Source organism: Vespa crabro, chromosome 21 (genome assembly GCF_910589235.1).
Source record: "Vespa crabro chromosome 21, iyVesCrab1.2, whole genome shotgun sequence".
NCBI lineage: Eukaryota > Metazoa > Arthropoda > Insecta > Hymenoptera > Vespidae > Vespa > Vespa crabro.
This window is the reverse complement of record NC_060975.1, coordinates 1,037,501-1,055,256: the sequence shown is the minus strand read 5'-3', so window position 1 is coordinate 1,055,256 and position 17,756 is coordinate 1,037,501. Positions and strand designations below refer to the sequence as shown.

General features: G+C 34.9%; 1 protein-coding gene across 2 annotated transcripts in view; it reads left to right on the top strand.

Moving 5' to 3' along the window:
- The window catches only part of LOC124431500 (Down syndrome cell adhesion molecule-like protein Dscam2), a 201,271-nt gene that overhangs the window by 44,383 nt on the left and 139,132 nt on the right, over positions 1-17,756 (top strand). The window lies entirely within an intron of this gene.

Below are 17,756 nucleotides of genomic sequence, written 5' to 3'. Positions count from 1 at the left end.
CTTTATCTTTTATCTCCTTTCGATTTCGTTTTGTAAACAAACTTCTATTCGATCGTGTTCCGATTCAAGGGATGTGTGTGTATATATATATATATATATATATATATATATATAAAGGAAAAGAAAAGAAATGAAAAAGGCAGAACGTGTGCAGGGTTCAATGATAGATAGTTACAATACTGAACGAGAGTTCGTCCTTGTACGAAGGTACTTCCTTCTCTCTTTTCAACCCCTCCCTTCGTGCACCTGCACGCGCGTGTTAAAAAAGAGCGGGCACACGCATACACGCGTCTCTAAACTACTATCGCCGTCCTTCGCGCGAGCCAGCACGAGCAAGTCTTTTTACCCCAGTTCACAGTTTCTTTCCCCTCTATCTTGGTTTCGACTCGGTGAGGGAGAGAAGTGGGGGAGATAGAGAAAAGAGAGTGGAAAATGTAGAAAAAAGAAGGAGAGAGAAAAAGTGATCGTCGAGAGGGAGAGTTTTAGAGAGAGATAGAAAGAGAGAGAGAGAGAGAGAGAGAGAGAGAGAGAGAGAGAGAGAGAAGGAAAGTTTTAGAAAGAGAAAGGAAGAGAAGAAAAGGAAAGTTTTAGAGAGAGAGAGAGAGAGAGAAGGAATGGTTCTTAGTATTGGTATGTAGAGAGTGAGAGTAACAGAAAGAGAAAACTCGTTTAAACGTTGATAGAATGAGAAAGAGAAAAAGAGAGAGATAGACAGAGAGAGAGAGAGAGAGAGAAAGAGAGAGAGAGAGTAAGAGAGAGAGAAAGGGAGGGAGGGAGAATACACATGGGGGTGGCACTTTTACTGGTCACTTGGAATTTGGTACCCCACCACATGAAATCGAATGACACCCTCTCCCCTCTTTTTTTCTGGTCCCATATCAACGCCCTCTCTCCCCCCTCTATCTCTCTCTCTCTCTCTCTTTTTTTTTTATCTCCATTTCTTTCTGTCTTTACCCTCTCCTAGTCCAGAGTTCAACCTACCGACCGCCCTCGCGCTGCAAATTAGTTTAGCCTCATGGCCAAGTCCGAGTCGATCGCCGCAGCCTCCTTCAGTATCACCCTCTCTCCCTTCCTTCCTTCTTTCCTTCCTTCCTTCCTTCCTTCCTTGTTTTCTTTCTTATCTTTCTTTATCTTTTTTTATTTTCTTTTATTTATTTCTTTTTCTTTTTCTTTTTTTTTTTTTTTTTTTTTTTTTTTAATTTTCTCTAGTAACAACTAGTAAAAGAATTTTAAGAGAGAGAGAGGGAGAGAGAGAAGGGGTGAGGATGATAATGGTTCCTTATCATCTCTCTCTCTCTCTCTCTCTCTCTCTCTTTCTCTTATCTTTTCCTATTCTTTTTAGATGTTACTTCATGAGAATTTTATTATTAATATTAATATTATTATTCCAATAGAATGAATTATTTATTTCGAAAACTAATTAACAATTATATTTTGTTTTCCTACTCTCTCTCTCTCTCTCTCTCTCTCTCTCTCTCTTTCCCCCTTCTAATTCCCTTTTCTTCTTTCTTTCCCCTTTTATCCTCTGATTTTCTTTATCGACGAGAAAAGAAAGAAAAAGAAAATAAAGAACAAAGGAAAAGACGATACGTAAAGAATTTCAGGGAAAAGAAGAAAAACGACGAGGGATTATTAATGTCAATACAAAAAGAATTATTTGTAAGAAAAAGAGGAAAAAACAAAGAAAAAAAAAAGAAAAAAGAAAAAAAGAAAAAAAAAGGAGAAAAAAGAAAGAAAAAAAGGAAGAAGAAAATGAAAGATCGATCGAAGACTCGCGCTCTCTTCCTTTCTCTTTAGGTACGTCCTCTCCTCTTCGCAATGTCCTCCTTTATCTTTCGATTCTTATTCGATTCTTTTCTATACATATTTCTATACATACATACATACATACATGCATATATACATATATATGTACGTTGCATAATTCAAAGGACAAATTGGGAAAAGACTGACGACGTTGTTGGCGGTGGCGGTGGCGGTGGCGGTGGCGGTGGTGGTGGTTGGTGGTGGTGGTTGGTGGTGGTTGGTGGTGGTTGGTGGTGGTGGTGGCGATGGTGGCGGCGGCGGCTTAGCGAGTAGTCTGAAACGCAGAGTTGCGGTCAGAACCTAAGCGTAGGACCTACCTAGGGCGTTCCGCTTTGCGGCCACGCACTTGTCACGCGATTCCATGCAGTATTGATAATGATAATGAATGCGGCGGTCTGCATCGGCTGCCATTCGTAAATTAATGGAATTACACCGAGAACTCGCGGCGGCTTGGCCTTATGACGGATAATTTCGAACTAACCTGGTGTGCCCTCGAATAGATGATGCCCTTCGTCGTACCTTCATTCCTTTTATACATGGTCCCGGTGCTTACTTTCCCATCAATATTAATATACATAACCGTACAACCCATAACTAAATCAACAGCAACGACTATCGCGATTACGTTTTGTATTTCTTTTTCTTTTCTTTCCTTTTTCTTTTTTCGAAATTTCATTTTTCGTTTCCTTTTTTGTGTTTGCCTTTTTCTTTTTGTTGTCTTCTCTCTCTCTTCTTTTTCTTTCTTCTTTCTTTCTTTTTTTTTCTTTTTTTTGCACTTGAATTCACGATTCCTTCTCGATTCGTACGCGAGACGATAGGAGGGGTAGCTACCCTTTTGTATTTTTTTTTCCCTTTCCTTTTTTTGGCTCCTTCTTTTTTTTTCCTTTTTTTTATTTTCTTTTTTTCCTTTTTTTTTTACGTTTCTATCTTCTCTCTCCTTCCTTTCTTCTTTCTTTCTTTCTTGTTCTCTCTCTCTCTCTCTTTTTTCTTTTTTCTTCTTCTTTTTTTTTTTTTTTTTTTTTTTTTTATAGCGAGTCAGCAGTAAAAAAGCGCATGAGAGTTGACCGTGTCGCTGCACGAGACCACGTGCCACGTGCGCACGATCGTCGGATTCTTCTTTACTATTTGAATAGTGGATGTATAACCATTCTCTCTCTCTCTCTCTCTCTTTTTTTGTTTTTTTTCCTCTCTTCCCCCTCTTTCGTATCTCTCCATTCGGATTATTCATATCGATATGTGTGTATTATCTGTCCTTCAGACCGAGATATATCGATCGTGTTTCGATTAAAAATCCTGTAATCGTACGATCGATCTTTTTCGAATAATAATCATTGTCCTTCCATTGAAAATAATTTATCTTAAAATCGTGGATCATTGAATTCCCCCTGCCCTCCCCCACCCGTCGCCCCCTTCTCTTTTCTTTTCTTTTTTTTTTTCCTTTTCCTTCTCCTTTTTCTTTTTAATTTTAATTTTTTCGTCGAAGTCTCTCCTTCGAGTTTTTATTTCTTTTGTCGGACTTGCGTCATTTATCGTACCGTGAAATTGAGACGGCTTGTCTCGAAAAAGCAGATGGAATGGGAGAAATGTCCAGCTAAAAAGAGGCAGCCGGGGTCTCTCTCTCTCTCTCTAAGCAAAATTGGTATAAAAAAAAAAGATAGAAGTAAAAAAAAAACAGAGAGAGAGCAAAGCTCAGAAAAACGTCGTCTTTTTTTTCCCTTTATAGTACGACCGTAATAAAAGGCAAACGTTCGTCGAACGTGAAATATAATCACCGAAGCGTCCCAGATCAATTCGGTATTATTAGCTCGAGCCAAAAGAGGGTCGTCTATTACTGGACAGCTGGACAATGGTCGCAACTCCTGTCGATTTTAATCCAGTTTTCGATATTTTTTGTCTTTTTCCTTTTTTTCCCTCCTCTTTTTTTTTTCAAGTAACGTGATAGTAGTAGTAATAGTAGTAGTAGTAGTAGTAGTAGTAGTAGTAGTAGTAGTAGTGGTGTAGTGGTAGTACTAACTTCATTCATACGTTCTTATCAATGAGAGATGTGTTCGGTTGATAACGTGTTTCGTAAAAAAGAAGTACGACGAAAAGTTAATTCATTTTATTTTTTTGTTTTCGTTTTTTTTTTTGTTCTTTTTTTTTTCTTTCTTTTTTCTTTTTTTTTTTCTCTTATTCGAGAATGGATTCTTAAAGAGAATTTTCGTTCTTTTTTTTTTTTTCTCTTTTTTTGTTCTTGTTTCATAGTTCCAACGCAAAGAGAGAATAGAGATAAAGTAAAGAAATAAAAAGAAATTAAAAAATAAAAAAAAAAAAAAGAAAAAATAGGAAAAAGAAAAGGAAAGAGAGGGGAAAAACGAATGATTTTTCTAAATTAAATGTTATTCATCAGCGTAAGATAAAAAGCATTGGGAAAGTTCTACCTTATCGACGGCTTGTTAAAAAAGTTTTTACTCGTTACAGTGACTCAACTTTATCGTTATCGATTTAATAAAATTCCAATGACGGACTTATTAAAATTGTTACGAGTATATTTTCAATGCACTTTGGTACATTATGAATTCGTTAATTAAAAAAAAAAAAAAAAGGTAGAAAAAAAAAGAAGAAAAAATAAATGAATGAATGAATGAATGAATGAATGAATGAATGAATGAATGAATGGAGGAATAAATGAATGAAAGTACGAATGAATGAATGAATGAATGAATGAGAGAAAAAAACAAGAAAAGAAAGAAATTTCTTATCGAAGATGGATAGCGTATGGGATAAGCGATGATCCACTTATTCGATCCACAATCTGTTATCAGTTTGCTCGTAAAATATTTGCGAGAGGAGATCTCGCCAAAATAATCTTTTTTATCTTATCGTTAACATTGAAAAATATATGAGATACACTTGATAAGGTTGGTATAGTAGGAAATTGTCGTCGGTATTCTTGTTTCAATGGTAAACTATGCGAGATAATATGTATTAGAAACGACCTCTCGTCGATATAGAAAAGTTCAAGTCTCGTGCTTCGACGATGGAATAGAATGAGGCATGGGGGGGGGGGGAGAGAGAACCAATGAAAAAAAAAAAAAGAAAAGAAAAAAAAAATAGGAATAAATATTTTCCAATGTCATTTGCTCGATCGATAAAACGTTTCTCGTAAACAATCTAAACGTAAGTTTACAATTGTAAACCTTTCAACGTAAACGTTACGTTACAATCATGATGATAAATTTTTAGAACAAAAAGAAAAACAAAAGATAAACTATTCGAAAACGTAAGAGAGAGAGAGAGAGAGAGAGAGAGAGACGTGAAGAAAAATTATCAATATAACAAATGACAAAAAGGTGAACAAACGAAGAACACATGAAACATATAATGTCTACTATAATGTAATTATTTACGAAATAAAAGTTACTCTTAAGTAATAATTAACAGATCATCGAAAATATTATGAGTTTCTTTTCCCTCAGTTAGGTATTACTTCGGTATATATATATAAAGAAAAAAAAAAAAAAAAAAAACAAAAAGAAAAAAAAAGAAAAACAGAAAGAAAAAGAAAAGGAGAACAGTGTTACTTGATCCAGTTACATACGTGGTATATCGTCAATGGTCAAGGGGTTAGAAGAGAATCGTCACCCTTCTCTCCCATAGATAGTAGGATAGCCCAGGAGGATGTGTCCTTTGTGCAACGGCCTATAGGAGAGTAAGAGCAAAGTACAAAGAAAAAATAAAGGAAAAAGAAAAATGAAAAAAAAAAGAAAAGAAAAAATAAAAAAGAGAAGAAAAATGGAGAGGGAGAGAGAGAGAGAGAGAGAGAGAGAGAGAGAGAGAGACGAGAGAAGGGTAGAAAAAGAGTGGGAAAAGAGAAAAGAAGAGAGAAGGATAGAGAAGAGGAGAAGAAGAACGCTCGAGCATGCTTTCATGGGTACGCTAAAATATTCATTGTCTGAAAATGGGTGTTTGTTAGAGTGTGTAAAGGCGAGAGCGAGCCGGGTTGCTGAAGAGAGTGCCGAGAGGACCAAGATACACACAGAGTAGTAGTCGCTTGGAACACGATGTAGAGGTGTTCTATTATATCCCAAGGCACGAATCCGCTCGAGACTCTTGCTCTAGGGTTCGTAATCCCTTACCCTCCTAGTCCCTCCTTCTTCACCCCCTTCGCCTCCTCCTTTTCCTCCTCCTTCTCCTCTTACCCCGTAAGAAATTCAATATCTTGTTAGGGTTAAAATGTAATGGTGGTTTTCCTTTTCTCCTTTTTTTTTTTTTTTCGATCGATTCGATATTGCCGCCACGTGGAGAAACCATTGCTAATGTGAACTCTTGCTAAGGATTTCTCTCTCTCTCTCTCTCTCTCTCTCTCTCTCTCTCTTTATTCTTGCTTATAAAAGAGATTTTCCTTTTCCTAATCGCGAATCGTTTACAGTCACACTTTCTCCTTTTTTTTTCTCGATCCTCCTTCCTTCTTCCTTAACCCTATTCCCTCATCTCTCTTTCTATCCCCTCGCCCCATTGCACCCTTCATCTCCAACCCACCGACCGGATTTCTTTTTCGAACTTTCATAATAATAAAGTCGTTAAGGTCCTCTCGGTCATTAGTGGTACACCGATAAAGCCGGTTCACGCTCGAGAAACCACTTGACGAGTTACCCCGGCTAAAGATTTTGTAAGATCGATCGAGCCAAATGTCTTTCTTTCTCTCTTTCTTAATACAAACACGAACGCACACACCCACATATATATACATATATATATATATATATATATATATATACACATACACTCTTTTTTCTCTGTCTTTCTGTCTGTCTGTCTGTCTGTCTCTATCCATTTTAGTCAAATCACGATCCATCGTTTCTTCTCCATTACCATGATACTCTTCTACTGGTATTTCTACGGTACTTTATTCCAGTCGGTACTTTAATCTCGCGATCGAAAATCGTATGCTTTTGAAATGACCACACAGCCGTTACGTTATATGCGGAGATACTCGATGAGAAAACGAGAAAGAAAGAGATAGATAGATAGATAGATAGATAGATAGATATAGAGATAGAGAGAAAGAGAGAGAAAGGTAGTAGACATAGCTTAGCGAGTTGCACAAAATTGACGTTGATTAAAGAACGCATTACGGCTCGCGTCGTAGATATTTTTCAAGCTCGTCTAGCGCCGTTAGCGTAATCGTACGGGTGGGTTTGAAAATTTCAAGGCTCGAAGAAGAGAATAATATATACCTATACCACACACACACACATACACCTATATATATATATATATATATATATATATACACTTACATATATATATAGCTATGTACTTAGATATATACGTACGTATCGTACGTACATACATATATATATATATATATATGTATATATGTATATAAGCAAGAGATTGTCGTCGTGGAAGCTTCGTCGTCTCGTTCAGTCGTATCACCGTGCAAACGGCCTGAGGGCTACACGCGAGAGGGATAGGGTCGACACTGCTAGGACCAAAAGGGAGACCTGCTTGTGGTTGTACGAGCCTGGTGACAGAAGCTTCCTCGCGATGAAGCACGTTGTTTCCTCCGAAGAATATGGATTTTATGCATGAATAAAGAGAGGAGACTACTCTCCTCCTTCTCCTCCTCCTCCTCCTCCTTCCTTCTTCTCATCCTCCTCATTCTCCTCGTCCTCATGCCTCTGCCTCTTCTTCTGCTTCTACTTTTTTTGCTTCTTCCTCTTCCTCTTCTTCTTTTTCTTCGTTTTTTTTTTTCTTCCTCTTCATCGTCCTCCTCAATATCCTCCTCCTCCCTTTGCTATTACGAAAGACCGACCACCCCCTTTCGACGGACTAATTCAGCTTACATGTTACCCACACATCAATCCATTTTATATCAACGACACGTCGACGACAATAAATGTGTAAATGATAACTCCTACCCTTCATATATATACACACACACACGCACATATATATATATATATGTATATATTTTTTTTTTTTTTGGTTAAGTTTAAAAAATATTAAGCACGATATATCGTCCCGTTTTTAAGAATATCACTTTTATATTCGAAGATAATCGACGCTATCAAAAGGCTATTACGCTGTCTTTCGTTTCGTTTCGTTTCTTTATTTATTTATTTACTTGTTTATTTTTCTTTACCCTTTTTTCTTTTAGATTCATATTTTCTTCTAGATTTCATTAATGATTTTTCTTTTGTTTAATGGAAAAAAAGAGATACATCTCGTTTTTATATAACGCTTTCCATTCCTAATTGTATTAAAGAGTTTATATATATATATATATATATATATATATACTTTTGACAAAGATCAAACGTTACGAGAGAAATCAATGAAAGTGTTAGAAATATACTATGCAATAATTAAGTGTTGCTCATCAATAGGAATATTCCGTTCTTATCGATAAAATATTCCCATTGAAATAAAAGAGAAAAAGAGAGAGAGAGAGAGAGAGAGAGAGAGAGAGAAAGAGAAAGAGAAAGAGAATGTTTGCATCGAACTATACCGAGCGACCTAAAATTCATTATTCACGAGGAAAAGTTCCTATCCGTTCGATCGCATGTGAAATAAGTGATTGTCTGTGGAAATTACTTCATTTCCCTTTTTTTTTCTTCTTTCTTTTTCTTTTTCCTTTTTTTTTTTTTTTTCTTTTTTGTTAACATTCAATACAATTTTTGAGTCATGCCACATCTCCTGGATTAATAAGAAAGTTTAAGAATCAAATCAGAAATGTCAAATACGCGTAAACATCTTATTATTTTCTTTTCTTTCTTTTTTTTTTTTATTTTTAAGAAACAGATTCGTCGTCAATTTCATTCTTACTTTCTCCCCTCTCTCTCTCTCTCTCTCTCTTGCTCTATGTATGTATGTATGTGTATGCGTACGTGTTGTTTATTTTTTCTTTTCTCTTTTTTCTTTCTTTTTTTTTTTTTTTTCTTTTTACCGAGGGATCATCGACAATATCGCGAATCCGAACTGGGTACTCCGTTGGCGGTCGGTCGGTTGGCTGTGGAGGATCGAATTGATTTCCGATTCAGACCAGACTTTCTTTTCTACGTTCGACTATGAGGTGAGCTGGGAGGATAAATAGGGGGTTTGGTTAAAGCTTCATCGAGTGAGAGTGTACACGCGGAAACTCGAGGAGTATCGTAGACAACGAACGAGGGAGAAGAGAGTGAATCTACACACACATACACACAGACACAGACAAAGAGAGAGAGAGAGAGAGAGGCAGGGGGTGGAGGGTTGGAAGGAGGACCATACATCTCTGTTTCTCTGTCTATCTTTGTCTGTCTTGTTTTATGTGTATACGTCTATTCAGAATCATGCGGCATGCCTCGTAAATGGAATAATCAGTGACACGAGGGAACACGGAATATGCTGTTGTCCTTCTCATCCTCCTCCTCATCCTCTTCCTCATCCTCCTCTTCCTCTCCATTCCTTCGTTTTCCTGAATCGTCACGACACTCCACCATTGGCCCTCCCTTTTCCCTCCTCTCTCTCTTTCTTCACGAAAAGCTACCCCTTTTCTATTTCTTTCTATCTATCCATCTCTCTCTATCTCTCTCTTTCTCTGCATTGAGGAATAATCAAAAGGTTTATCCATTAGGGAGACATGAACTATCGTAAGATTAACCTTCTACGACTTAATTTTTGTATTACCTCTTTTTTTTTGTCCTCTGCCTGTCTTTTTATTTTTTCTTTTTTTATTTCTTGCTCGCAAATTTCTTTCTTTTTTTTTATCGTAAATAATATTAGACAATTATTAATAGCGATTTTCTTTGATACATTCGATCGATACAAGAGCAAAGTCGAAATGGATTAATCATTCTTATCTAAACGACGAGATGAAAATGAATTTTTCTCTCTCTCTCTTTCTTTCTTTCTATCTCTCTTTCTTTCTCTGTCGCATTGGAAAATTGTATAAAATCGTTAATAATTTTGTACGATCTTCTCGTTAATTATTTTACATTATAAAGGATAAATTTAATTGACTAATCAATGATGAAAAAAATAGATAGATAATGAAGATATCGCGTTTTGTTATAATCCCTTTATCTTTTATTATAAAGAAAAAGAAAAAAAAAAAAATATATATATATATATATATATATATATAAACAATATAAATTTGAAATTACGATATAAAAGGTGTATTAATAGAACATCATTTCTTTTTCTTCTTTTTATCTATCCCATCGAATAATTCTTTGATACTTTTATCGTTCTTCTAATCGTCCCGATTATTCTGATAACTATCTCTCCTTTCATCTTTTGTCCAAGAAGAGAACAATATATATATATATATATATATATATATATATATATATATATATATATATATATAAAAGAAAGTTTTCACCATATCGGTTTCCGTTCTCGAATGGATCTATGTACGTGTCACGTTGCCTCGTTGAGGAAACTCTCGGTACAATCTGTAACGCCTCTTTCTCGCGCTACTATTCATTCGTTCGTGGTAAGCTGCCGTAGAAAGTTTTCCAAACAGCTTCCGAGGAAGCTTTTCACGGGAGACTCATTGACTCCATGAGTAATAACTGCACGTGATTTTCTTATTATCGATCGAAACGTAACAACAATCGTCATTTATTGCGAATAACAAAGTAAATTTCTTTCCTTTATAGAGTAGTTATTTTTTTTTTTTTTTTCTTTTGGCAAAAGAATTTGCGAACTTTTTCGTTTTTACTTTGTTTCTTTTTTCTCTTCTTTTTTTTTTTCTATTTTGATTCGGATTCAGTAAATCATTTTAACAATTTCTTCGTTTTCCTTCTCGTCTGTATTATTCCTTTTATGCTATCTTTCGACAAAAATTTCGATATCAGTGATAATAATGAGCTTCGATCGATCTTCGAAAATTTTCGAAATTTGGGAAAGAAAAGAATAAAAAAGAGAAAAAAAAATTCACTCATCGATTACGACGTATATGAAAATATGACGACAGATTTTTTTTTTATATTAATTTATATAACATATTAAAGTAAAAAAGAAAAAATTAAAAGGGGAAAAAAAGAAGAATGTTAGATAGACGTAAATCAAATGAATTAGATAATCGTGTGGTTTCACATTGAGCACATAGAGAAAAAGAGAGAGAGAGAGAGAGAGAGAGAGAGAGAGAGAGATAGGATAAGTGAACGATTAATGGATAACTATTATTAGAAACTATCGCAATATACCTTAGAATATCTACCTATTATTTTCAATTAGGGTTCTCGTAGTTCTCATTGTATATAAATTCACGAGTTACAATGCAGTACGATATCGTACGTTTGGTATCGCGAATCGTCCTACGTAGCTTTAGCTTGAGAAATTAATCCGTCGTCGTAACACGTACCACCGCAGCTGTCGACAACGCTATGATCTACGAGAGTCCTCGATCAAGAATTCGAATCCATGACGGGGAAGGTGCGAGCCATTTCTAGGAAATGGAAATTGCGAAATTTCTCACGACTTATCGACGCTCCTGAAGGGTAAGGAACGACGATGAGGATGAGTATGAGGATGGAGGATTGAGAATCAGAATCGGAGGAACGAGGAGAGCCTTGAATAAGGAAAGAGACAGAAAGAGGGAGGGAGAGAGAGAGAGAGAGAGAGAGAGAGAGACAGAGGGATGGAACACAGACCCTATGTAACAGAGAAGAGTGAGGAAGAAGGGTTGAGAGATAGAGAGAGAGAGAGAGAGAGAGAGAGAGAGAGGGTTGGCCCGATGGTACTTTCAGACGTAAATTGCAAATGTTCCGGAGAACCGGATAATCGGATAATCAGCCAGACTGTTCTGTCTCCGTTCGCCATTTCCAATATTCCGCTTTTCTCGAGATCCCCGACGACGATGAAATCGAAGTGAATTATCGTTGAAATAAAAACGTAGTTTTCTCTCTCTCTCTCTCTCTCTCTCTCTCTCTGTTTCTCTTTACCATGTACATCTCTTCAATGGAACATAAACCTTTCTGGTAAATTTTCTCTTTTTGTTTTCTCTCTCTCTCTCTCTCTCTCTCTCTCTCTCTCTTTCTTTATTCATAAGGACATTATATTTTCTTTTGATTTGTTTATTTGTATAATAATAATAATAATTATTATTATTATTATATCGTGGTTCCTTCAACGTCCTGTTTATGAAACCCGATGAAGAAAATATCGTGTATAGTTTTTTCTTCCTTTTTTTCTTCTTTTTCTTTTTTTTTTTTTTTTTCTTTTGTTCTTTCATGATAAAAGAGGATCGATCTTAAGAGATTGGTTTAAAACTATCTTTCGCGTAACGTACGGTACGTTTTTAGTGAGAAAATGGTCGTTCATTCCATTATCGAACCAACGCGTTCCCAGTTTCACAATGTTCAATAACGTGAGCCACAAACCGCATACCACAGACCAAGAGCACCGGAAGTCTGTCCCTCGTCCACTCGTAAGAGGACCGCCGTCGATTGGCTGCTCCAATTCGTACTTAAATTATTCGCTTCATTCCCTATCTCCTTTCCCCTCTCTCTCTCTCTCTCTCTGTCTCTCTCTTTCTTCAAGCGTTTTATCTTTAACGATAACGAAGGTAGAAAATATCTCATTATCGATAGAATATTCATAGGGAAATTTGTGTAATATAAGTTTTCCAAACAAATATCGACTATTTACCACTTCGCCAATGCAATAAATTTTAGTTATCGTTGAAGTTCGTTTCAGCCATTAAAATTGTTCGTTGTTAACAGGCAAAATTTTCTTTTCGAGAAGAAAGATAAAAGGAAAAGAAAAGAAAAGCGGGTTGTGGGGAGGAAAAAGAAAGAAAGAAATAAATAAATGTAAAATAAAATGTAAAATAAGGAAGATCCAGTTTCGTTATACGAGATACCAAAGGGGATTATCTTTCATGGTAAATCGCGTTATCGTTAGGTGAATATCTTCCATCTTTCTCTCTCGGTTAATTCTCTCATGGTTTACGCGAGGATGCTCTCGGCGAGTGTAGATTTTATAATCGCTGACAATTATGTTCTCTCTATCTCTCTCATTCTCTCTCTCTCTCCCTCTCCCTCTCTCTCTCTCTCTCTCTCTCTCTCTCTTTGCTTTGCTCTGCTCAGCTCAGCTTTGCTCTGCTTTACCGATTATGTATATCTTAAAATAATGTATATAATATAGAATGTTTCTATTAACTCGAAATAATTCGTTCAAGAGATTTCGATTAAAGTAAAGTATTATTTTTACTCCTTATGAGGTCAACAAATTTATTTCATTTTATTGAAGTAATGGAAACTCGTAGATTTATTTAAAAAAAAAAACGAAAAAAAGAAAACGAAGAAAAAAAGAAAAAGGAAAAAATCAATAACAACAAAATCATTTAAAATGTTGTCTCTTCCAAATGAGAGACTGAGGAAGAGAGAGAGAGAGAGAGAGAAATAAAAATAGAGGATGCGTGTTTAATTTAAATGAAACATTCTGTATAATATACATACACTACAATGATTATTTAGACTATACGCTTCACTACCTACAGCTATTGACACAGTATATTATATATACATACATATATACATACATACGTACATACATATATATATATATATATATAATAGTACTAGTGGTTATATTTATATATGAATACATATTTATGTAATAACAGAGAAGGCAACGGGTTAGAACACTATCCATTCCGTTAAGGATAACTAACGAGACTACGGTTGTTATGAATAAAAGCTAAAGGTAGAAGTGGTTGTAGCTGAAGAGGAAGCGGTATAATTGTGGTAAATTAAATAAAATTCTATTCTATGTATATATATATATATATATATACCATTGGATCCAATCGATTTTATTCGTTTCGTTTCGTTACAACGAAACGAACGGCCTTTCTCGCGGTTGCTTTTGAAACCTTTTCAAGAAGGATATTGGAACGTTGACTTGGTTTGCGCGTGTAGGTGTTTTGAGTGTGACAGGACAAGGTAAAATCGAATGGCACTGATAACTGCTAGCCATTAGTGATAACAACTTCAGACTCGACGAATCGTTCTGCATCTCGAACTGTCTATAACTGCCAACTGCACAGTTCGAGATAAACTTTTGTTCGTCTACCCTCTCGTTCCCTCCTCCCTCCTCCCTTTTCTTCCTCTCTCTCTCTCTCTCTCTCTCTCTCTCTCTCTCTCTCTCTCTTCTCTCTCTCTCTCTCTCTCTCTCTTCTCTCTCTCTTTCCTCCATCGCTTTAGAAATCTCTTCTCCCTCTTATTCGTCTCTCTCTCTCTCTCTCTCTCTTTGTGTTGGATTCTCATCGAAGTGATCGTAAAAAAAAAGGAAAAAAAAAAAAAAAAAAAATTGGAAGAGAAAGTGTTCGACATTTTTCATCCTCAAGTTATCATATTTGTAATAGACCATTTTTTTAATCGTTTTAACGATTATAATCCATAGTACGTAAAGGACCTTAGATATTTTTTACGTTACGCACGTCAATAAATATATTATACGTAATTCGCGTATAATATATTTATAAAAAGAAAATTTATTGGATGGGGAAATTTATTGTAAGATAAAATATATCCGACCAACGTTATCTCGTACACATGTAAAAAGAAAAAAAGAAAAACAAAATTTAGAAGAAAAGTTATATTTAATATATTCGTCGTGGGATAAAGTTAACGTAGATGATAGAGCGATACCAAGAACCATCTTAATTACGCTGATTTGAAATCTTTATCGTTCTCTTGCTCTCACGTAACGTGCCTTGGCTTTTGTTCGAGCCAATTCAGAGCTTCACCCCCTCGTATCAGTGGTATGCAAATAATTACACCCTTCTAGAACAGCATCTCTCTCTCTCTCTCTCTCTCTCTCCACGTTTGTTCCGGCTGTCATAAATCCGGTAGGAATACGGCTGGGCTGTCTTCGGTCCGTGACGAGGGTTTGACTATGGTTGCTCTCAAAGGGACCGTTTCTAACGTCATGCAAAACGGAAGGGTCTCCGAGGTGAGATGCGTACTGCACTACTACACAACCGCTATAACCAACCTAATATAAACATCAACGCTTATGTGTGGATAAAACAATACTACTGCAACAATGACAAGTAGAATTGATTTTAACTTTGTGATGAATTTGCACTCTTGTCTTTTGTCTAGTGATACCAGCTATATATGACAATGACAATGACAATGACAAAAGACAAAGACGTATGTTATATATATATATGTATGTATTTATGTAAGATCGTTTTCACCAACTGGCGGCAGATGTTTAACAGAGAAACTTGTCACTATTCTTCTTCTTCTTCTTCTTCTTCTTCTTCTTCTTCTTTATCGTCATCGTCGTCGTCGTCATTCTCCTTGCTATAGTTCTGCAATGTACACGCACATATTCTCCTTCACGTGAGATAACTGAAGGATAAAGGATACGAGAAGTTTCTAATTGATACGATCATTTCGTACGTCAGATAAGATAAACGATATTAATTTTCAATTATCGGATAAAACTTTTTACGATTAAATTACCCTTGTATTATATATACAATATATTCAAATTATTATGAATTTCCAAAGGTGTAAGTTTTTTTCTCATTCAAAAAGCTACGAATTGATTTATTTTTATACTTTTTTTTTTCGTTCTTCTTTTATTCTAACGCATTAAGTCGATCCAAATGTACAAATATATATATATATATATATGTCAATGAATATTGAATTCCGATGAAATTCGACAAGTCGGTGTGAGGAATTTTGTTTTCTTTTTTTTTTTTTATCCCGATAAAAAATAAATATAAGATAAATAAGATGATATTGAACGTGTATGATAAATTCTCAGATATGATAGAGAACGTCTTGATAATCAAGATTTACCTGGAAGGAAGTAAATTATCTCGAGACGAACAATCAAGAGCTAGTACCCGCTAAGTCCGTATACTGTTACGCGTTATGCGAACAATCCCGAGCGAAGGATGCAATTATAATTAATTGCAACCTGTGCTATGAACGTCAGGTGGGTAGGTAGATAGGAAGGAAGGAAGGAAGGAAGGAAGGTAGTCTAGCTAGGTAGGTAGGTAGGTAGGTAGGTAGGTAGGTAGGTAGGTTGGTAGGTAAGCAAGCACGTTATATAGAGATACCTTACACAGAGAGAATCAGATATAGAAACTATGAGGAAATACTCGAAGCAACAACACGACCTGTTTGATGTCTGTAGAGAAGAGAAACCTTAGGAACTAATATATATTCCGTATATAATGTATAATAACGAGGCACATTTCTACTCCTAATCATAATTCGATAATAGAATAGAAAATCAAAGGAAATGATAATCCAGTTTATTATGGATTTAAAATAATGAAGGAAAGAAATATGGAAAGAAAATAAAGTTATATTATTGTCTGATAAGCAGAAAAAAAAAGAGTGAGAGAGAGAGAGAGAGAGAGAATAAAAATAATTGCAAGAAAAATTCTTGCAAATATAGGATGACCCAAAAATCTCCTTTAAACGACGTTAACAATCAATTACTCTTTTCTTTACGCTAATTTTTTTTTTATTTTGTTATTTCCCCCCCCCCCCTATAGATCGTAAGATTACAAACTTAAATTATTGTTTTAAAGATATTGGCCTAAAAATACAAATAGATAGAAAGATCTAAGAGAAATATGTAATTGAAATTGACAATGACATTAGATTATCTGTTGTACGATAAAAAATGTAAAGAATTTTATCGACTATAAAGGATCGAATCGAAGAATTTCTTGTGTTATTGATTTAATAGTATATAAAAATAATATACGATCGTTCTATTTCTTACGATCTAATATTATCTCGAAACACATAGCTTGACCGACGACTCTCTCCGGTAATTTCATTTGGCATCGATTGAAAATGGTATTTCAACGTTCATGTAAATGGGAACGAACGAAAACACCCAACCATGCCAGTGTTTGATAATTAATTGCCGCTCGTGCGATCGCATTTACGGTTGCTATTTACGCGAAAGTGCTATTAGAGTTAGCCAGACTAGCAGGTGTCCTTGAGTTTTACTAGTCCTGTTTGTCTACCATCTGACGTTTTCCTACGAGATCCTGAAATAGTATTTCGTTAAAAGGAATATCCTTGAATATATCCAGGAAATATTTAATCAAGCGTTTCATTATAATTCATTGTTAAATAATCATTTCTCTTTCAATTTAATTGTTTCTTTTCTTTTTCTTTTTTCTTTTTTCTTTTCTTTTTTTTTTTTTTTTTTATGAAAGAAAAAGCAAGAATATATTTTCTTAGCTAAAACGTTCTTAATAGTGATTAATTTTTATCGGTTAGTAATGTTGTTCAAATTTTATCATCTTGCATTATCCTACTAGAAATATTAATATTGAAGTTTTTCTTATCAGAATTGAAAACTATGTATCCAAAATACTTTGTCAAGAGATAGAGAGAGAGAGAGAAAGAGAGAGAAAGGAGGTGGGGGAGGGATTTATTTTCTTACTTGTTCAAAAGGTTTCGAGACAGGAGATCTGGGAGTTCGGAGTGAACGACGTTGCCTTGACTAAACGATGAAATATGATGGCCTTCTAAAACTTTTAATTACGTCGAACTTCGAGCTTCTGGTTGTACGTACGATCGAGTCAGGAAAACGAGGTTTATCCGGCTTTATGCTCTTATATTACATTTACTTCTTCTCTTTCTTCTTCTTCTTCTTCTTTTTCTTCTATTTTTTTTTCTTTTTTTTTTTTTTTTATATTCATAAAAAGTAAAGATCTTAACTGCATACGTATGCACATACGCGTGCTTTATGAAACATGTATTATTTTCTTTTATAAATCAATCACTATATCGGTATATATAATTTCCTCTTATATTATAAACTATTAAACAGAATGGAAATAAATTTATTATATATATATATATATATATATATAATATAATATAATATAATGAATAAATAAATAAATAAATAAGTAAATTATTATAATGAAGAAATGAATTTGTTAAACAAATAATAATAATAGTTCATGGAGA